General features: G+C 40.6%; 1 protein-coding gene across 7 annotated transcripts in view; it reads left to right on the forward strand.

Moving 5' to 3' along the window:
• Window positions 1-23,571, forward strand: part of LOC131591448 (CUGBP Elav-like family member 2) — a 370,880-nt gene that overhangs the window by 140,363 nt on the left and 206,946 nt on the right. The gene's annotated exons all lie outside the window — the stretch shown is intronic.

Genomic DNA, 23,571 nt, shown 5'->3' on the forward strand with positions numbered 1-23,571 from the left:
TGGCTATTGCTTAAAGAAAACTGTTATATATCTGTTCTTATACAAGATGCTCTAGAAATTGCAAGTCACATGGCTGTGGTTTGTCTTGATTTCACCATGAGTTTTAGTAAACTTGATCCCTTTGTTGTGTCTTCCAGGGAAATAAAAATACTCTTCCATTTTATCAGTCTTTCTATTAACATATATAAAAGCTGATAATTTCATTAGTCAGTAAATGAGCTTTCAATGTTTCTTTTCTTAATTCTGTTTAATTTCTTCTTCCAAGATCTTATTGCTTAGAAACCAGTTTCTCATATTCTAATGGCCCTATCCAACATTAAACTGCTTCTGTCCAAAACAAAAAACAAGCAAACAAAAATGAAAAAGAGATCAAAAAAATAGAATTCAGGAAATCCCAGTGACTATTACTTTAGGTACGCATTTAGGCTTTAAAATTCATTCCAAAAAATATTTTGATTGGGATGATATTCAGAGATTTGACCACAAAACTAGAAACGCTGAATTAAGGAATAACCACAGATGATCTCTCCAGGAAAAAAAATGCAGAAGTCATTCCACTTGTCCTAATCTGACCCACGTCATTCAACTTCTTCCTCGAAGCACTGAATTTTTTAGGATTGCCAGGTGAGCACTGGCTTTTTCCGGCAGGTTCAGTGTTGCCAGCTCCTCCTGGAGATTAGTATTGAGTGGGAGGGGACCAGGGGGAAGAGGAAGGAATAAAATTAGCATTTAATTTTGCAGGATGTGGAAAAATCAATGACAAGTGAAGCAATTCTTAGAAAAAGAGAACCTCTCTGGACACGTAAAGCACTATTATCTGATGTTTTATTACCAGCTATAGCCTGTAGTCCGTGTTCAAGCCAAACTTCCGATGGGTTTCCAGGAGCTTGGCTTGAATGAGGAATGCATAATGCTGGGCTTTGCATCCCATGCCAGGCTGTCCAGCTCTGAACGATGAATTGCAGTCGTGTACGTGGTTTTTTGCAGCCTTTTTCTCATTGCTCGCCTCAGTGTGAACTTCAGCATGGAAACATGAGGCAAATAACTTTTCAGATACTGTTCTACCTTGCTAGCAGAGTGCCTGTCTTGATGATAAAGTGGAAGATAAGTCAGTTTGAGTTAGGCAGGTATTCTTTTGAGGCATGTTCACACATCTCAGGTTGGGGCGGGGGGGTTCTGCTCCTCTTGTCAAATCTTTTCCCCTTTGTCAGAGAGAAGGATTCATCTCAATGCCTGAGGGCTTTTGGCTTTCACAGATTCTCTATTGTTTGGCTGCAGAAGATAGAGTACAACTTCCCCTTTTAAGCTGGTTTGTTGTCTGTGGAGAGGAGAGTAAATGCAGCAGTTCATAACTGCTCGGATATAGTTGAAGAAAGTCCAGCACTGTATTACGGATTTTTAAAACAATCGGGTTTGCCTGATTTCATTGTCCCCTAAGTGCAGCCTAGTATCTCACTTGGTAGACCACAATTATTTATCTTCAAGACAAGGCTGTGTAGAATAGGAAAAGCTCAGAGTTTCAGTATCTTCTTACTGTTCCCATGACTTTGCTGTTCCTAGGGTATTTCACTGGAATAGGATGAAGCCTTGTATATGCTTTTGTATGTATTGTACAACATAAAGATTTAGGATCAGATTCTGGGTATTTTTTGAGCCTTTTTTCTTCCTGCAGTGACTTTTTCAATGTGGCCATATAGATGTTGACAGAGTTCTCATTGTCATTGGAAAGACAGCAGCAACTCTTCAGTGTCCTATGCCAACCCTTCCTTTGAAACCAGCATTCACAGAGGAATGAGACCTGTTTTCCAGCAAAAAATATTGGTTACAAGGCTTCATGTAGCCTGAAGAGTCTTCCAGAACACTGGCTGATCTCTGTGTTTTCAAAGTATTATTCCAGGCTCCTTCAGGTCACTTCTTCCTCTGCAAGCACAGTTTCTCGGATTTGGGAAGAGGTCCTGCAGCAGCCTCGTTGCTGCCTGTCTGTCTGTGTTGATGAACAGCAGGCCAATTGTAGCAAGAGGTACACTCTGGAATTCAGAAAGGAGCAATTTCCAGCTTGCTGAGATGCCATTGCTACCTGGAGTCTCTGCAGGAGCTGGAGACTATTTGGCTGATTCTGTGCTTCTTTGCTCTCTCTGTCCTCATCTCCACATCAGGGGATGCTTAGACTTCTTTACTTTGCTGGCCTTCACAGGATTTAAAGGTCTCTGAGCACCTCCATTTCTTCTCAAGTGGGGAAAGGCAGTGGAGAGGACTAATTCTGACTTCAGCCACTTGGGCCTCTGATTTTCCTGTTTGGTTTGGAGCCACATATATAGAGTGAATTTGGAGTTAAGAGATGCCAGGCCTCTGGGTAAAATGAATATTGTGGAGCAGAAAAAGGTATATATTTAGGCAAGGCTTTCATATAAGATGCAAATTTAGGATTACTTAGCAGAGAAAATAATCATTTAAAATTAATGTTACACTTAAAAAGTGGAGCATCATTTGTGTTAACAGGGATGAAGATTTTATTTTTAAGCTCAGCAAAGCCCCAAATCCCAGAAAATGCAAAAATGCTCCTGATAATTCCTGGGCATGAACCTGGAAGGCTTCATGGAAACTTAAAAATAAATCAGCTTCCCTCTTCTTTCCCAAAACTCTTTGGGCAAAAAAAAAAGGTGTAAATATTTAACAGCAAATAATCACATTGCCAAGAACAGCAAACAAAGCCTTTTTATTCAATTCTATAATATGCTGTAAATAATGAAAACCCTCACAGATCTAGCTGGATTTTTTTTATCAGTGACAAAGTTTAGTATGTAGCGCTTTAAAAATCCATCAACATAGCTAAAACTCTTTTTCCAGTCTCTTACAACTTCATGCTATATTTTTCTCTGTCCCTGAAATATGCAGTTTTCCCTGTTTATGTTTGTTTAAAATTCTGGGAGCCTTCAGCATCCGTAATGATCCATCCATGTTTCAAGCAAGAAGTCTTCCCTTCCCTTTTCTGCCTTGTGAGTTAAGAGCCACCCTGCTTTGCTCTCCATTATCACCATCCTTTCAATATCCACAAAAACACCACTGTGATTCCTTCCCTACTTCTCTGGTGGACGAAATTCCTACAAATACCTCCAAAACATTTACTTGGTTTTCTCCCTTCTTTGATAAGTAAGAGAAACCTATTGAACTTGGAAAAAAACATCTAGAATTTAGATCTGAAGTGCTTAATGGTTTTATATTCTTACTTTCCAGATAGTGATTCAAATTTTGAAAGTCCCTGAAAGAATGACCAGCCTTTCTGGTCTGTGTTCGTTGACCCAGCAGACTGGAATTATCAGCCCTGACTGATTTTCTAGGTCTTTTGGGATCTGTTGTTTAACAAAGTTTAGTAGTTTTTCTTGCATTAGTGGATGTTTTAGTAGGTTGTCTCAGCTGTGTTTTTTAAACAGTCTTGTCTACAAGTTGTGAACCAAATGCAATACTATCATGTTGTTTTCTTTTTTCCCACAACCACAAGTTGCCCTACTTACCCAATGCAAATCACTGTGGATCTACGTAACGTGCCTTTCTCAAGGGCATCTCTTAATTCCATGTGACAAGCTGGGGAGTTTCAGCCAGGAATATTGAGCGCTGAAAGAAGACCTGGTTAGGCTCAGTAGGACTTAAATTTTAAGCAATCCTCCCAAATTATAACTTTGACAGACCTTGTGTATGAGCAGTTTCTTCAACATTGAGGTGTTTAGGTGAGACTTTCATCATTAACAGCCTTCCTCTTTATAGTAAATATGTACAAGGTAGGTGATGCTGCAGGAAGACACAGAGGCCTCAGTAGATTGCAACCTTTTCTCTATGCAGTTGACTTTTCATAGTACAAAACTGGTGGTAAAACTCAATGAAGACAAGTGGTTTAGAATCAGCTCAAATATTCAGGTTCCAGAAAGACTGGTTGTTATAAATAAATTAAGGACTGAATCCAAAGCTCGTTGAGTCAATGGGCAGGCTCCCTTTGATTTCAAAGCACTCTGTATCTGTGATCCAAACGCACCGCGAACAAATAAAGACAAAGAATTTATGTTGATTGGACATATTCAGTGTGACAAGAGCTTAAGTCTGATTCTCCTCTTTGCTTATGAAACACAACTGTGTGCTTCTCCCCGGGGTTGCTGGAAGACAAGTATTTTGGTAGCTGCATGCTAGGACTCACAATTAGTGCAAACGCTGGCTCCTAGTGCTACGAATCACAGCGCTTTATGAAATGGAGAGAAAGTTATGGAAAGGGAAAGTTATGGCTAATAACAAGGGGTTATCCTGATTTGCCTTCAGAGCTTTAAAGATGATAATTTATCCTATTTTTATGTTTCTTAATTCTTTTTTAAAAGTCATCTTGATCTGTTACTATGGTAAGTTTAATAGCATCAAAACACTTGCAGTTAAATTGTGGGCTTTAGAGAGGAGGATCTCTGCTGGCTGAATGCCCTCTGTTCTCATCCCTTGTGCTGGCTGGAATATTCTGTGGTATCAAGCTTTGGGTGTGCCTGTCCTCTCACCTCTGGGACTTTGGAGACACTGTATACATTCTTCCTTCTATGCATAAAACCTTGTTTAGAAAGTGAGTTTATTTTCTTAGTCAAGGAGCTCAAGGTACTCCAAGGGATGGATATGTTGAAAGTAGCACAAGAGTTTCATCAAGATCACTTGTGTCTCACACTGATTCTGGTTTACTACTGAGGTAGATGCTGAATAGAGAAGCACAAATCACTTTTCCTTACTATATAATTAACTTACATGAAGCAGAACTCTAATACAGATTTTTTTTATTATTTTTTTTTTTTAATATCAGATACATTTCATTTTGCCTTAAAATAGTTTACTCTCCTGGGTCTTATGAACAAATCAAATGTTTGATTTATCTTTCTGGAATTCTTGATCATATTAGCTTTGATGCAGCCTTCAGACCCATTTCTAAACTGAAGCTGGCTGGTTTGTCTCAAAGTGTCTTCCCCTCATGCAACCTTGATACCTTTTTACTTGCTATCTTTTTATTCTGATCTAGATTTACTTTTGCAGCTGCAAAAGGCATGATCATTTGAACAAGGTGTACTGTGGTGTACACCTACATTTTTAGCTACTGTATTTCAATTTTTTTTATAGACCTCAAATTTTCAGAGTAACTCAAATTAATCTTTGTTCTGGTTTATTTAGGTTTCTCATGCAAAGAGTAGAATAATAGGAAAAGTAAAAGCAGAATGTATGTAGGGGTTAGTATAAACCACAATCCTTTTCATACTGAACATTAGCTTGTTGAAATGCCTCCACTCTTGGCAGAAGACAAGCTTCGTAACCTAAGAGGATGTGATTTGAGTGGAGTTTTCATGCCCCATGTGCTCATTGTGTTCTTGCCACTGATGCAAACATTATCTATAATTACATTTTCAAGAGACTGAAAATTGCAGTCTTTGTGGAACAAAAATGCAGCTGAAGAATGGAATGTATATCCTCTCCACCCTCATTATAAGGCTTATAAAAATCAAACTATAAGGCCCAGTACCATAGCTTTCAGATACAGGAAACCATCACTGTTAGCCTGCAGTAGAGCATTTTCACTGAAAATTAAGGCCTTTTGATAATCAAGCTAGTGCTGTTATTTCTACTAGCTTGCCATTGAAACTAGTCAAACTAAAATTTGTAATTCAGATCAGTATAAATAAAGTTGGAGTAATTACTCTGTTTGCTTATTTACAATATTTTCATGGGTTTGAGATTTAATTCACAACTGGTGGCAACATTAAAAGATTTATTAGACAGATCATAATATGGGTGTTGAAACATCCTACCACACCGTGCTGTGGACCAGCCATGTTTTTCAGGGGGTCAAGAGAAATACTGAAAATGCTGTTTTTATCATGTTCTCCTGGACACCAAGGAGTTTTAATGCTGCTGTTCAAATGGCACATCTCAATAAAACATCTCTTCCCTACATTTGTGTTATCATCTTTATTCTAGTAGCTGAAGAACCAAAAGTAGAAAGGAGAATACATATCCTTGATTTTCTGTGTCAAATAAGCACTGAAAACTTAAATAAAAGTTTCCAGGTGGAGACAGCTAATCCTGATCTCCTGTAGCATGCTTTTTAGAGTAGAAATTAATGAAATTATACTGCATCAATCACCTGTGTTCATAACACCCATGCCTTCATTTTCCTCTTATGAACTTCAGTTATGAGTGGGGTTTTCCCTCCAATAAGTGGGGCATTTCAATGTTCTCTGAAAGTGGAATTTCTCTCTGATACCAGGGAGATAAATGCCTTTGAATAGAAAGACACATGCTGTTATTGGTTCTATTATTTGCTTCACTGAGGAGTGAGCATAGAGGTGTTGAATGATCACATCAATGCTAATAAATAGATAAATAAGGGGTGGTCCTGAATGCCTGTAAATCCATGAGAATAGATGCAGGAATCTAGGAATTTATTGTTAGAAACACAAATAGTCTGGACTAAAATTTGTGTGCATTCACTTCTTTCCTTTCAAGCTGGCTGTTTCTTGTTATTCTAAAGAAAGTAATAATTTGGTTGCCCTTCCTGGGTTCACAGTTATTGTTAAAATAAATTCTAAAAGTAATTTTAGATTAAATAGTGTAAGTCTTATTAGGTATATGTTTATGACCATCTAACTTTATATGGAAAGGGCTCTGGGCAACATCATATTGTAGTCAGGTGACAATAAGAGCAGCTAGAGCCACATACTTTATGCAGTTGCTGCCCAAGTTGGTAATTCTGCCTCCCAAGTTCTACTCCCTGATTGCTGCAAGTTATGCCCAGGAACACTGTGGTGATTGAATGTTGGAGTTCCCAGGACAGCATCTATTCTTAGTGGTCCAGCAAAACTTATTAAGAAAAGTAATTAGAACAAAGCTCAAGTACATTAGCCTCTTTAATGCTCCTGAATTCTCAGAGCTGTCTTCAACATTGGCAGAGGCTGTTTCCAGTAGAGAAGCTGAAGCAACTTTCTTTGCTGAAGTTAAACCCACTTTGGCACTGTGGTGGGAATTTCTTCTTACATAATAATATCAAGACCCGGACAGATCAAAGGGCGCTGGTATTCCAATTAGTGAAAATAACCTACTTTGCTTTTATTTTTTTGATGGATTTCTGTCAAGATGCAAAGTTCTGTGTTTCTGCCTGCTTCTTATGTATGGTGTTCTTCTACATCATGTCACCTCACACCTTTTCTGTCATCTCCTGAGGCCCAAGAACTATGATGTGTTTCTATAACTATCCATTTCCCTTTAAAGAATCATTTTTTCTCTCTTCCTTATCATAAATCTGCCATCTTAACTCTGGCAGGCTGGAAATGTATTTTCTTTCTCTGCTTGCACCACCACCCAGCATTACACTTGTTCAACAAATCTTCTCTGCCATCCCCCTGAATATTTGTTCCTCCGCTGGAATTCAAAATGCAGTTTCAAGCCTGTTCAGTCTTGTCTGAGGAATCGAAACTGTGTCTCCTTGGGCTTTCAGGAAGTCTTTGGGGAGATCTCTTTGATATTTAAACTACTTCAGAAATGTGAGTGGCCATATTCCTGAGATGGGAACGTTCAGTAAAGACCTTCAGCAGAAGGAAACGTGTTGAGAGGAGCTACAAGGAGAGGTGCTCTTCATTTTTTCTTACTGTACACCTGTATTCACTCATCTTGGGTACTTGTCCCCTTCCCCAGGCATTCCCCTCCCTGCTAATTTTGGTAGAGTTGGACAAGAGTGTCCTTTCAGCTGTAGGATGTCCCATTAGGCAGGAAAACAAGTTTCTAGGTTTTACAAGTCCAGACTACTCACATTCACTTACTGAACAAGCAGTCTATTTATAAAGGGTCTTACAAGCTATTTTTTCTGCCCTTATGCCAATTAGTGACAATTTTTAGGTCTTTTCTCCTGCCACACTCCAGATTTTTTGTCCTTGTTCTTCAGTTGCCTTCAAGAGGTCTTTTGATGCTTTCTGCACTGTTGCTTTATAGGCCAGACAGTCGCGTCAAGTGTCACTCCTAACAACGTGCAGTCTGTATAGTAAATTTAAAATAATAACATTCATTTGTTCTTTATCTCAAAAATTAAATCCTCTTCCAGTGAAAGCTGCTGAGTTGCAAGGACTGCACAGCAGCTTGTGCTTCTGGGAACACCTGACCGTTGGGAAGACCCATCACTGTGCCCACACCAAAATTCTGCTATTTGTTTTTCCTTCTTAGTAATTCTTAGACCTATGGGGGAGTGGTACATCATTTTCAGTAAACTGGCTTGTGCCTGCATTGAATCCAGCTTATCCCATTTCAGATATTTGTATCGTAAATTTCCAATGGCACTGAAAATATGTTTGCTAATTTTAAAAGATTCTCAGGACTTTCCCAAGGATGGAGAGGAATTATGTCCCATAACTCCTGAGGAAGGCAGACTTTTGCCTGGCACTACAGACAGGATTGATGTTCTCCAACCAACTTTTTAATAAAATACACTGTTTGAATATAAATATTTAAGTAGTCAGAAAAGAGTCTGCCACTACCTGCCTTAAAGTTTCTGTTTCCCCACACTGAGGAGCTGAATGCTGATCCTCAGGCTGTTCCATTCTGTGATGCTAATAGCACTAATACAGTATCATTGTGTTTGAGGCTTCAAAGATACCATACAAGCATTTTCTTATGATTCCCTGATCTTTGCATTTATACCCAGCTGTTTGTTATTCAGTTCAGCCATCAGCATCTAAGTCTCAATGGACCATGTAATATGCAGCTGTAGCCAGATGTAATGCTTCCTATTCCTAAATGTTTCTGTTAGAAGCTAAGAGTGGCAGGCTAAAGACGACTGATAACAGTGTTGCTTGCATTAATTTAAACTCTAGAGCTACAGTGATTCTGTTTGGTAAATTTATTCCATGGCCAACAAGCAGAGCAGTATTTCCAATCTCCATCATTGCTAGTAGTGTTGACATTAAATACATCGAGTATGTCTGCACTGATACAGAATGTACTTATGGTGCTAATTCAAATAGGAGAGGGTTGTCCAATTTGCATAAACAAATATATTTTCAGATACAGTTCTATTTAAGAGAGATAAAGGCAGGAAAAAGCTTGTTCTAAACAATGACTCGCAATAATTTGGAACAGTTCAACAAGTCTTCTCCCTCTTTAATTTTTTGTTCTCTGTGGATAGCCAGGGAACTTTTACAGTACCTTGTTCATGCCACAGGCAGATCTTGCTCTGCTCATGTTTCCTGGCATGGGTGGTGGCACAGAAGGGAATTACAATGTTTGAGTTTTCTGCCACAGATCACACTGAAGCATTTGGCAAATCACTTCAGCAGGTGATTGGGATTGCGCACATACTCAGGGAGTCTTGGTTAAGCTCTTCACTAGAAGAAAAATTGAGAAAGTTGTTCAGCCTGGAGAGGGGAAGACTTTTGGGAGGCCTTCCAGTACCAAAAGGGGCTACAAGAGAGCTGGAGCAGGACTTTGAACAAGGGACTACCAGGGGTAATGGCTTTAAACTGAGAGAGCACAGGTTTAGATTAGATGTTGGAAAGAAATTCTTTATTTCCAACAGGAGGTTGTTGAGCCACTGGAACAAGCTGCCCAGAGAAGCTGTAGATGTCCCATCCCTGGAAATTTTCAAGGCCAGAGTGGATGGGGCTCTGAGCAACCTGGTCTAGTAGAAAGTGTCCCTGCCCTGTGGCAGTGAGGTTGGACTTGATCTTTAAGGTCCTTCCACACCAAAACCATTCTGTGATTATTTCTAAATTGATGCCAGTGGGTGGTTAGAGACTTCTGAGAAACTTCAGACAGGAGCATTCTTCACAACTGCAAAATTCCTTTTTCATTTTTCATTGGCAGTGTAACTTCATAACACATGCTTTAGATACTGCTTGGTCATTTCATATTGTTTAACTTAGTGTAAGAATGAAATCAAAATTAGATGTGTAGTGTTTCTTCCCTTGTTTCTTCCCTTCCCCTAAACCCAGCTTCTTATATATTATAATTTTGCACCCTAAGTAATCTGAATGCAGCAGGGTTGTTGAGGTGATGGGCAGTGCTCTCAACTCTTCCTGAGCTCCGTGCGTTCCTGGGGTGGTTGGTGCTGCACAGTCAGATGCAGCCCCGGTGCTGGGCACTATGGGCTCAGGTTGGATTCCAGAGTGAGCAGCACTACACAGAGGATTTGATGTGATTGTAATGAATTGCATAGGGGAAGTGCTTGTTTGAAATCAACTCCATTAACTCAGAGCACAAACCATTGCTAAGTCAACAGTTTTTCTGAGTGGCCACCGCCAGCCATCTCTTTTGAAAACATTAATGGGCTGTTTAATTAGGTGATGAAAATTGTTTACAGTTAGTGATCCCAAGTTTTGTCATTTTAATAATGGTTAAATTCAATCTCTTCTTTGATTCTTGGCAACTCTCTCATTATTTCATAACCTGCTTATGTCTAGTTTAATTCATTTGCCTGTATTAAAACCGACCCTCTTGTGCAGTAGTGGTGTTTGCTTAACTGCACTATGTCATTGCAATATGTGGGGAACAACTTATATTCAGCAGTGGATGTTAAACAAGCACAGCCCTGGACATTTGTGGAGGATGTATTCCTTTTGAGTTGACTGTATATGAGACCTAAAGATAATCCATGCCATAGTATGTGCATTACAACTGTTCCTGTGTATCTCTTACTTCTGGGTGTGCTAGCTTCTCTCCTCTCTCTCCAAGCTTAATAATACCTGTCACATTGCAAATCTAAGAAGCAGCAACTTAGAGAATGTGGTTTAACCCACTTGCTCCTTCCCTCTCTGCCTCCCGTGGAATGGGGGAGAGAATGGGGAGCTAGAAGTAAAATTCATAGGTTGAGATAGGTTAACAGGGTAAAAAGAATTAGAGTAATAAAAGACTGTAGAAAGCAAGTGATGCATAATGCAATTTCTCACCACCACCTGACCAAAGCCCAGACAGTTCCTGAACAGCAGCCCCCAACCAGCTTTGCCCACAGTTTATACACTGAGCATGACACCATACAATCTGGAATTCCCTTTGGTCACTTGGGGCAGGCTGTTCCTGCTGTGTCCCCTCCCAGCTCCCTGTACCCCCCAGCCACATCACAGGTGGGGAGGTGTGAGAAACTGAAAAGTTTTTGTGAGTTGGTCTAAACCCTGCTTAGCCGCAACCAGAATGGCAGTGAGTTATCAACATTATTCTCATCCTAAATCCAAAAACACAGCACTACACCAGCTACAGGGAGGAAAATTAACCCTGAGTGAAACCAGGACCTTATATGGTTGATTTGGTCTTCAGTGGTTGCTTTAGAGCAACCAAGAGCAGGAGTTTTCCTTTTTCTCCTAATTTCCTGATGTTTGTCTTTACTTGGTGGAGGCGGATTATTGGAAACTATTAATATTTTGCAATTTGATGGCCACAGGATGCCTATGGGCTCCTTCTCCTCTTCACCCTATCTAAGCATACTGGAAAGACTCACAAGTCCTTGTCTTAGCAAGCATACAGTCTAAATGACAAGCAAAAGAAATTGTTGGAATGTGAACAATTATATGTAAAGCACACCTGAATGGCAGGAGATGCATCCAGACTCATTGGATGGCACTGGCAGAGGCCAGGAGATGTCTGGTTCCCAGCCTCTTGGTCCTTTGCCATCTCAATGGACTTGGATTGTGGTTTGATTTTTGACAGCATTATATGCCTCGTATTTTGCCAAGCAGCTCAAGCAGAGGCAGATAAACAAACTGGCAGATGCTGGGGGAGGGAACGTCTTTTCAGTTTGGGTTTACTTCCCTGTCTGTTTCAAAATTATGTCCTATACGGGTCTTTGGATTGAGAAGGAATGGGAGCCTTTCAGTTGAGTTTTGGATGCCACTAGAATGGAACCTCACGGAGTGGGTTTTTTTGAGGAGCTGGAGATTGGTCTGTTCAGAAACCACATTGTGGTTGATGCTGTGATATGAAACCCTACAGCATTTCTAAACCTCTTTGCACCTCCTATTTTTGTGTTGCAGATGTAAAGGCATCATTAATATAAGCGTGCAATATGCTGCATGGGTAATTAAAGCATTCTTTAGTGCAGTTTTTCCTTACAAAGTGGTACAGACAGTTACAACAGTATGTGACTGCACTTAGATAACGGTTGTACTTTCTGGACCTCAGAAACCATGTGGGAGATCCCATCCCATTTTCAGAAGGCACTTCATGGCCTCTGACTCCCAGGATATCTGCAAGGACATTACTAAGATGTTTCTAAAGTCCTTTGCAGTTTAGCTGCTCAAGAGTTCTTTAGCCCTAAAAGTTCGCAGAGAAAGACAAAACCTTGGGTGTAACTTTAGAACAGGGTTACCACAGCAGCTGTACATCAGTGACCAGACAAGGGTATGAGAATCAGAGTGGTAAGAAGGATGTACACATTTTCCAGCATGACAATACTCACTTCAGGTGTTTTCCACTACTATTGTGTGTCCTCAGCTTTCTGAAATCAAGGTAAATAGTCAAGCTGAGGATTGTTGTATTCCTGTGTTTCTGACATTACTGGACTTCTGGAAACCACTGTGATGCTGTTGCAGTATGACAGGTGGTCTATTATATAAATAAGAATGACTAAAGAAGAAACTGTTTATGTTCAAGGCATAGAACTACATGAATGATTCAAAGGAAATTCAATTTCTCCCATTTTCTGACTGTTGTATTCCTGGAAAGTTCTTTATATATGCATAGAAAATGCAAGCAAAATAGTTTTTTTTTAAATTTCTAATTGTTTGTGCCATTTTCTCTCTAGGGAGCAAACAGATGAACCAAAATAAATAAGGTTTATTCTACAGCTTTAGTGATAAAGATACTTGACCTGAATAATAGTGGGAAATAATGAATGCAAATGTTTGCAAGAAGCTGTCACATATCTTTATTATGTAATCAATACCAAGGAGTTGGGATTATGTTCACATAGTAGTGGCACACCCTTAAAATACTATGGTTCACCATAAATGCAATTTTAAGAGTACCATTCAATCTCCTTACTTATAAGGGGTGTTTTTAAAGCTTTTCCTCCTTACCTTTGTGTCTTAGTTACACACTCAGGAAAGTGTGTCTCTCCTTTGAAACTTCATGTAGCAAACTGCATGAGAGCAGGTTTTTAGGGTTTTGGGGTCAAAGTTCTATGAGCTTGGCTGTTTTCAAAGCTAGAAGGCAAAGGGTTAGGAGTCTTTGTATTTTTCTATTCCCAAATCTCCATTTAAATTGAAACATAATTTTATGAACATTACATCTGAATGCCATTTCTTTTTACAGGATCCCTTACCTCTGGGACACTGGCTTGGATCAGATTTTTTTTTTTTTGTCTTGCAACAGCTGTTCAGTGCATGAAATAAGCCAGTGGATGTGGTCCAGTTTATAGTGGGAAAGTGTCCATCTCCAAACCACCATCTCAGTTGGCACTGAGTATCATCCTTGTCTCAGCAAAACGGCCAGAAATTGAATGAGCATGAATAATGAACCCTTTGCAATTGTCCAGGTCAGGTTGACAGCAATTTTGCCTCTGTCTATTGATAAACTTGGCAAAGGTTCTACATTTCCAGGCACAGAGAGGCCTTTCTTAATGGTTAATTCTCCAAAATAAAATGCACCAAGTTTGAAGTTGCTGTCATTCCTAGTGCTGATGAATACGATGATGGAGTTTTCAGAACATTTTCATAAGGGGAAAAACTTCTTACCCTGAACAGTTTTAATTTTAAAATCACAACCACAGGAACAGTAAAAGGTGGCTTCTTGTTGCAGTAATCCAGAGGATGAGATTTAAATAGTATAGACTGTCACATGACCTAAATTTTCAAATTTGAGTGTCTAAAGTTAGACACTGAAAATCAGGACAATTATTTTAGTCTTCCTACCCATTTTTGCATGCACAGAAATACATTGTTAAATCTCATATTCATTTTCTGTGGAAGTAGTGGTGGTTAGTTTTAACTTAGTGTATTTTCTCTGAGGAGCCCTGAACAGTTTTATGAAGTGTGTCAATGTCTTGGTAAAGAAAATTTGATATTGAAAGCCGGCACAGTTGTATCTATACTCTCATCTTAATATAAAACTGTCCTTTCAACCAGCCTGGAGCCTTTGGAGGTATTCACAAGGAGGATTATCTTTCTTTGCATCCTCCATAACCACTGGAGAATGAGAGGCTCCAGTTCTGAAACATCTTCTTGGAGCCAAATGTTGGTGCTCTGTATTCCATCCAAGGAGCTTTTTGTCTGGTGCCTGTAGAAGGAACCTAGATCTGGATTCCTATCCTTAAAAGTATCTTTGTGAGTACCTTCTTTTGAGGGATTAACACAGTATAAAAAGATACTTCTTCCATGGCTGCCACATGAAGGGCATTTGTCCCTTCACGTCCCACTTTTTCTTGTTCTAGAGACATCAGTTGATCAAAATCCCTGAGAGGGGCTGATAAATCTTGGATTTGTCAAATATTTACTCAGGCCTTTCTCTTTGAAGGGCCTGGTGGGACACCCATGTGTTGCACAGAAATGAGACCAGATTTTTGTGTCAGGTTTGTCTTTATGTAATCCATCTTGATTGGAGTCAAGTTAGGTGAAGAATGTGGTGTTAATTGTCTGGTCCCATTTGACCCATTTGTCCAGGCTGAGCCCTAGAGCCAGTTAGAAAGCAGAAGGCTCAGGAAAAGCAAAAGGAGCATCCCAAATGCAGGCTTGTCTCAGAAGCTCTTTGTCAAATGCTGAAAGTGAGGATGGAGACTTAGGGTTTATGTGGTTTGGGAACTTCTGGTGAAAAAATGTGTGTGTTATCCAGCTGGTTTTGTAGAAGTCCACCAGCTTTCTGTCAAGGAACAGTCATTTGCTTAGTGGTGGAAGCAGGTGAAAAAGAGATGGATGTAGATGAACTAGCAAGCTACCATGTGGGCCACTGCCTGGAGTGGTTGAGTGAGAAACTTGAACCTCGGTGTCTTCATGTCAACCAAGTCACCTGCTTGCCAGATTGGTGATTTCCTGTGCAGTGCTGGAAGGAGTAGGGCTTTCCATCCCTCCATCTCAAAGTCAATGAGCTCAGGACTCACAAGGACAGTGCAAGACAAATCTTCAAAATTAAATCTTCCCTGGCCTGTAGAGATCATACGTCTCATCTCATCTCATCACTGCCCCCCTTTCCCAAGACTTTAGATGTCTTAGAACATCAAATTCATCATACCTTTTTTAAATATAAAGTAAAATTGTTCCTTTAAAGGAAGGCTATACATCCAGTTATGTATTCCTTCCTTTTATTCAGTAGATTTGTTTCTCATTTCAGACTCATATGAGACCTGAGACTGTGCAAGAACTTTAGAGAAAAGACCATTTCCTTGTACTGTGTTTATACAAAACCTAATTCTGTGGACCCTGACCCATGAAAGGTCTGAATAGCTCCTCCAAGACAAATAATAATCTGGGAAATATCATCTTAACCTCTGCAAAACCAAATGCATTTGCTGGTCGTTGTAGGGTGAAAGGGAAAAAAAAGTAAGTGTGCATAAAGAAAATGGCATCTGGTAGGCTGCAGGAAAATGGACCAGTCTATTAGGAATTAGTGCTAACAGGCCTCTAAGTTTCTTTCCTCAAAATTACTGCAGTCAAAAAAAATACCACTTCACATTTGTGCTTAATTTCACCTCTGTTTATTCTCCTCTCCTGTTCCCTGAAGAATGTAGATGAGGTTTAAGTTAGTCTTAATAGTAATAGGTTTGGAATCTAGCACACTTTCACAAAATTAACTTTGCTTCTGTTGATCTGGGAATTAAAATGCTTCATTAATTTAGCAAGTCCTGGTTTGACAGCCAAATAATGCATTTGGTGAGTTGTACTTTTAAGTCTAAAAATCTTATCTGCAGCCCTCCCTGGATATCTCTGACATTCATGGCAGCTTGCAGATCTGCGTGGCCTGGAAAGGAGGAAAATGTGCCTGAATATACATATATATACAAGTGCTGTAATACAGTTTACATGAATATGTTGTGTCCAAGCATGTATTTAAGCACTACATGAGTAGGTAACTATTAAGAAACCTGTTTCTTCCCTCTACAACATACATTTGGTTGGTTTTTTTCCCATTTGTTATTTTTTTCTTTCTTTAACTAGTGCAACTCTACACAAGCATCAACATTTTTGGTAAAGGAAAAGAGTCTGGGAAGCATGATGGATTTCTGTGCTATACACTGGGGCTAAGGGAAGGAAGCAAAAAGCCCCAAATATGTCTGTATTGGAGGAAGAGACTTGTTATCTCTCTTCTTCACACCAGATACCATGTGCTACTGACTCCTGGGAAAATGAAGAGGTGCTGATATTACCAAGTTCTCAACTATAAAACTCTATGATAAAGTGTTCTCATGCTTCCTGTTCCAGTCGTTCTGCAAATGTTCTTTAATCCTGCAGATGTTTTCCTTGAAAACATCCATGAGCTACATGAACCATGCTATGATCATGTATCAGGCTTGCAGACTGTGCTGTTGCACAATGCTTACCTGCAGGGGACTTGTGTGGTGCATTTAGAGTTTTCCCTGACACAAAAATTTATCTCTTCTTCACATCTCTTATAAACATTCCTCCAAATCACTTTTATTTGATTGTGGCATGTCTCTAGGCTCACTTTGGTCTGGGCTATAATAAGGCTGTGCATGGGCACAACCCAAGCAAATGTCTACGGAGCACAACCATGAAAACACTTCAGGATTCTCAAGGCTCCGTAAAACTAACTGCAAAACACTAAAATATAAAACAAGTTGAAACAGTTTTGTTCTATTGGTGTCTAAAAATGCTCATTCTCTTTTAGTGTCATCTCAGAGTGGTGCAGGCCAGCAGTTTCACAAGGATATAATATAAAAGCAGGTACAGGTTCCCCAGCATGAGGCATCACTGGATTCCAGGTTACAGAGGAAGAGATGTTTAGCCAGACCAGTAATCCTGCTGGATGACCACCCCTAACAGAGTTATCAAGATGGTAGAATCAGCTTAATTTGAATTTTGTTTCTTTGCAGCTCTGTGATTTACATCTCAGAATCACAGAATATGCTGAGTTGAAGGGGCCCTTAAGGAACACTGAGTACAACTCCTCTCCCTGCACAGGACACCCCAAGAGTCACACAGTGTCCCCTAGAGTATTGTCCAAACTTGTTCTTGAACTCTGTCAGGCTTACTGCTGTGACCACTGCCCTGGGGAGCCAGTTCCAGTGTCCATCCACCCTCTGGGTGAAGAACCTTTTCCTCATATCCAGCCTAAACTTCCCATGACACCACTTCAGGCCATTCCCTTGGGGGGTGTCACTGGTGACCTCAGAGAAGAGATCACTGCTTGTGTGTACACAAATGTCATGCAAAGACAATCAATTGTAATTTTCTATTTGTCTGCCCTGCTGCAAAAGCCAGAATTTTTACCCATGCTAGATGAGTAAAATTTTTGGAATTTCTTTGCTCTGCTCTAATTACCATAAGTCAAGATGAGTCTGTAGATTCTGTAGCCCAGGCTAATTGTGTTTTGCCTGTGAAAGTCCGTGGAGTGAAAGGCAATGTCTGTTTTCGTGACGTAGCAGCGCGGCACGCTCTTTTCCCCCCATGCACTGCTTCATAACCTCAGTTATTTCAGAGGTAGCTCTTCTTTACTGTGGTTCATAGCAAAACTTAATATTTCTGTCTGTGTTTTGGGAGGGGTGAGGGAAGAGTTAATTTTGCTCTTCTGTTGTCTAGGAAACAGTGGTTGTACTTCCCTTTTGAAAATAGATAGTGAATTCCACATTCAGGGAGCAATGAATAAGATAAAAAGCCACAAGATTAGAAGCTTGAATTAGACACCGTTTGAGAGAGCAAAGATAAGTTCGTGTGCACTGGAAACTTTTCAGTTGCGCTGGAGTGGAGTGGGGAGGAGATCTGCTTTTAAAGAAGGTGCTCGGGGCTTTTAGGCTCTGGGCTGTTGGCGCTGATTCAGCAAAGCGTTTAACTAAGTGCCTAATTTTAATGATGTAGGGCCCCTCTGAGTCCAGGGCTGAGGATGTGGTCCGGTTTGTACATTAAGTACTTTGCCTCCCACCACTTGGAGAATTCAACCCTGTGCACATCGTGCTGAAAATTAAGAGGAAGAGAGACACTAGCAATTGCGATCTGGGCTCCTGTGCTGAAAACAAGCCATCCATCCAATTTAGGGCTGTAAATACTAAAATTGGAGATGGGGTTAATGACTCAGAACAACAGAACAGGGAACAGGATTTAAAAAAAAAAAAAAAGCCTTGACAGTTGTCACAATGGGCAGCAAATGACAAGTGCATTTCAGTGCAAGTTTAAGACGATTATACTTGGAAGATGGAACTAAAATATAAAGCGAGGGCTGTATGCAATGCTGCACGTTCAACTGGAAATGTAGGTTATGTACTTGGTATTAATTCATGTCCCAGTGAACAGGAAAAAAAAAAAAATCTTTCTTCGATTCAGATGGGAATTGAGCTGTAGATTTTTCAACTAAGAAGCTCTGGATAATTCTTTTCTTATGTATTATTAATAGTTCTATTACATTAAATCTTAGGTGTTCAGAATGATCCACCAGAGGTGTTTCTCCCCCCATTCCCAATCCGTTGTTCCCAGCTGAAGTCCAGGGTGCACCTGGGTAGGTGAATCTGGCCTTGGAAAACTGGCACAGAGAGGCACGTAAAGAGAGACACAATTTTCAGGACTGATTTCTTACAAGCAGTTCAGCAGATGTGTTTTCAGGAGGGATTTTAGTGTAGTCAAGGAGGTGCTGCCCTCCAACAGGAACTGTTTGAAGAATTGCAGAGTCCTGGGGAAGAACTACTAAAACAAATGAGCAGGAAGGGGGAGGGAGTGATGAAAAAGGAACATGTTGGGAGTGGTGAAGCAGAAAGATCCTGGCAGGGAGTGAAGAACAGGTTTTGTGGATGTGTTTAAAGGTGTAAAAAAGGGCAGCCTCAGAGACAGTAATGCAGATAGTAAATCTCCTCCCAGGGTTTGTGATCACTACATTGTGATTAAAAAAATCCCAGCAAAATATAAAACCACTCAAAACCAATACAGGAGGGAAAAAAAAAAAAGTCACATGGAAAATCCTGCAGTCCCTTGTGTTAGTGATCACAAGCAGTCCCTTGTGAATTTGGTCAGCATTGCTATACAAATATGCATGCCATGCTTCTGAGTAGCAAATTCCAGCCCCCTTTAAGGGGAGCTCTGTGAGGGGTTTAGGAAATAAATATAAATGCAATACCTAAAAACTGAGAAGGAATATGGAAAGTGGAAAATGCTTAGGAGGATTTGTGGTGACTTTGCAGACTGGAGGTAGGATGCAAACTCCCAGGTTGCAAGATGTTTCCGAAATGGCAGTCAATTAAAATAGTATGTGATAAAGGGTTGACAGTTTGGGTGTTTTGAAATGATCCAGCTGTAGCTTGGAGTGCACTGGGTAAGGTGAAGCATAGGATGTTCTCCTATGGCAGTCGTTAGTCACCTTTTCCCTTCCCATAGAGCAGAGAGAGCCCTAATGACAGTGGATCTAATGATGCCTTCAGGGCTGCTTAAGGAGTAACACAGCTCCTATAGCAAGGTGCAGCCTGGTTCCTTCGCCTCAGTTTCAGTGGTGTGTGGAGGAGCCAGGACATGCCTCGAAGGGGTTGTCAGCCCCCCCTCATCCCTCCAGAGCTGTTAGACAATTAGCGGCTGCTTCCTGCACATGGCCGGGAGTGGAAAGGGAGCTCCAGCTCCATACAGGGCTGGAAGTCATTTGGCCTTTTTAAAGAGATGAGAAATGTGAGTTACTGCTCAGCATGGCCTGTGCACTTCACCAGAAAGGGTTACCTGGCAAGGCCTCTGTGAGAGGTGCCTACGTCTCCTGATGAGCTTTGCCGGTGCTGCTCTTGCCTCATCTCTCTGACATCAACTTTCCTGAGCTGCTGCAGCCTTATGTAACTGCCCCAGCTCCCCTAGCAGCCTTTTTTTGGGGGGAAAGCTGCTGATTCACCCTGCACACAGGTGCTGCAGCACAGCTTTGGTTGCAGTTCTCGGTTTAGGCAGCACCTCTCTGGAGTAGAGCAGGAAGAGAGGGGAAAAAGTTAGAGGTAGAGGAAGGTCACGCTGCAGGACTTGTGTTTCTATCTCTCCCCTAGAGATGCTTGCAAGGAAAAGACAAACCTGATGGATGGTTGTATTTTCAAGAGAATGCAATGCAAAGCAGGTGGTTCCTGGCACTTAATAGACCCAGGGTTGTGTCTGTGCTGCTTTCAGAGGTTCACCTTCAGCAGGTTTTAATCCTGGCTGCCACAGGTTGTGCTGACAAGACACGACGGCAGAGGCAGTGGACTGAACCACCCAAGTGCCAGGCCCCAGCAGAGCCATGCCGACTGCAGAATACCAGCACTGATGTCTCTTTGCTGCCCAGGGTGATAATTAGCAGAACTCCATCTTGCCCAGCTGCAATACCATCTCCCCACAGTGCTGCAGGTATTCACCCCATGCTATGCTTGGTTGTGCTACAGAGGTGGTTTCCTGCTTGTGGATCCCTGTATCACTGTGGCTCATAGACACATAGGGCTTAAAACCAGGAATTATTTGCCCTGGCTCAAGCAGCCAACTCAGAAATCTGAGTCTGTAATCTTGGGTTCTTCTGTGTCCCTTGGTCGAGGAGAAAGGGCACCCCAGGGCTGGATGTTCATCTCTTCCTGAGCCACTGGTGTCTGGCACATGGGAAAATGGCCTTGGAGGGCCAGTTTCTGTCCACTGAATAGAGAAGGAGCCAACTGGGTGACTTACACAGCCTCAGGCATCTGAGATGGGGCAAGATGGCATGTGGAAAGACCTAGGGATGTGGGTAGAAACCAAGAAAGGGAGGCATTTTAAAAATGTGCTGTTTTAATGAATATTTTCAAAGCAAAAAAAAAATTGAAGTCCTGGAGTAAGGCAGTCTACAAAAATGCCAGACTTCAAAAGCCAAAAAAGGGGGAGATACATGACTTTCAGTGTGCAGAATGCACAAAATATAAAAATATATTTTTGAAGACTTTTAAAATTCAGATATCAGAGTCAGGAAGAAAAGAAAAGGTGAGATGAGAAGGAACAAAGAAGGGTTTCAGGGTTTTCTTTGTTGTTGCAGTTTTGGTTTTTTCACTGCTCATCAAAGCCTCCTTCAGGACCTCTTTATCACTTGGCTCTAAGGACCTGTCCCAAGAAGTCTCCCCTAGCAAGGATTAGCTGTTTGTTGTGAACATGCTAATTTCTGATCATAGTTTTGAGAGTGCATTTTCTTTCCTTGCTGATGGAAACCATATTAGCTAATAAAAATAATTAAATTTATATTCTCTAGATGTAATTGGTGATTATGCCCTCTAGGTGGAAAAAAATGCTTTCAGATGAGCAGAAGCCTATGTTCTTCATTCAGATTACTAAAATTCCTTAATTTCTGCAGAAGTGGACTGCAGAGAGAGTCGTATCCCCCAAGCCTGCACAGAAAAGGCATTAGCAACCATTTCCTAAAGTAATTTATAGTATTGTTCACTGTATTATGCCAACTCTAACAAACTCTCTCCTCTTTTACTGCTAGCATGGCTGTAATTCCGATTACTCTATTGGGAATTTGGCTCTTGGAAAGCTAAGTGATTTATAAATTTTTAAGAGGTGATGCATACAGCTAATCTAAAGGAAAATGGGCTCCTGCAGCCTGTGCACCTGCTGTCTGGGAGAGGATTTCTTGCAGGATTCCTCTACTAAAATGGGAAAATTCTGATAATTTTTAGGGTAGCTTGTTTTAACAGATTGATGAAAGGCCATTGCTCCTGGAGCCTAAAGCCTTCATTTTACCCAGAAATGGTTAAAGCACAGATAGCTATTTTTGCAGCAGTGCTCAGTCTTGAATTATCATACAAACTTCCCAACTGCTGGTTATTTCGTATGAGGTAGCAGTTTTTTGTGAAAGTGCGGTGGCCTTTATTTAGGTCACACTTGAGTCCCTTCTCCCTGCATCCCTCCCCAACATGCTTTCAGTGTGAGAAACAAACTCTTTCTAGGAAACAATTTGTTAACAGCCTCCTTCCTTCCAGCTGGGACTTCTGAGCCCTGGAGAAGTGTGCCGCAGAAGGGATGCAAGGCAGGGAACAAGGGAAGAACTCCTTGTTGAATTCATACCATATCAACTTAGTATTTCATTTCTGGTTGAATGCGGTTACTTGAAAGTGCTCTGAAGGACTTTCCGTATGGATACCCAAGGCAAACGTACACTTCAAAACCTGTCTTAAAAGAATTTCATACTAATCCATTTACCCTTGGTCCTTGACAATGTCCAGGTCAAAAGTTATGTGGTGTTCCCACTCCCCTGACACAGATGGTATCTGACGCAGTAGAGAGATGGAGGAGAGGCTGCTCTCTGCCCCGCTTCATTTGTTAGTGTGTCATCGTTGCTAGAGAAACACAAAACCTTGGACTGGAATTCTGGCAGAATAAAAGCCTTTCAATTCATATTTGATCACATTTAAAGGAGGGGGAAGGAGGGACCTTGTAAAAACCCTGTTCATCCACTAGAGAGCATATAGGCAGTGCTTCTCCTTGGAGAAAATAAAAATGTCAAGCTCTTATTATGCACAATAATGCAATGCAGTTTAAATGTTTACTGCTGTTCTACCCACCGCAGTTACATATGGAGAAAAGACTATGTGAAAACTGGAAGAAGGCTTTGCAAATATATAACTTTTCATGTTCAAAAGCCTCTTACCTCCTTGTTAGCGTTTAATATCTTCTTGTTCTTAAAGAGCATTCCTATTCTCCCCATGGAAATATTAAATTATTTACAAAGTTCCTGAGAAATTCAGGGGTGGACTTGAGAAGGTGCAGAGCTGATCTCTGCACGGGCATTTTATGGCTTTTAGAGGATTCCAGTGTTTCATTTCTGGCTGATGTGGTTTGGAAGAAGCTTCTGCAAACAAACTGATGTGAAGCTGCTCATTCTGCAGATGATCAATGCAAGAAGCTGGCGCTGAGAAGGTGATATCCTTTGAAGTCTAATGATATTAATGTTGACTCTTAAATATTTCATAGCTGTTACTCTTTTGTAGTGATTTCAGTGCTTGAGTTAAGGAGCACAATTTCTTTCTTCATCTAATTTCCATTTTTCCCCTCTAAACTGCCTCACTCTGTGTGTATACAATACACATATGTAACTTCAGATTTAAACCATAGGGATCTGCGTGCTTTAAATGGATAGTGGTACACCCCACTAATTAATTAAACTTTTTTTTTTCCCCCCATGGGTGTCAAATTTACTTTTTCAAAAGGCTGTTTGTTAATACAGTGCATGTCAGAGGCAGTTTTTTCTGTGGAATACATTGCTGACTTTCTCTGTTGCCCTAGTTAACCTTATTCCGTCCATCTGTAGGTTACAGATGATTCCACTTACACTTGTAACCTGCTGTGAGAGCTAGGCGTGAAGCATAATATAGAAACCTCAGGTAACTCCTTGGATACATGTCTTTTCCTCAGGATTTTTTTATCCTTGTTTTATTTTGTGAGAGGTAAAATCCTTTGTAATGAATTTGCTACATTCATA

The sequence above is a fragment of the Poecile atricapillus genome, chromosome W, assembly GCF_030490865.1.
Source record: "Poecile atricapillus isolate bPoeAtr1 chromosome W, bPoeAtr1.hap1, whole genome shotgun sequence".
NCBI lineage: Eukaryota > Metazoa > Chordata > Aves > Passeriformes > Paridae > Poecile > Poecile atricapillus.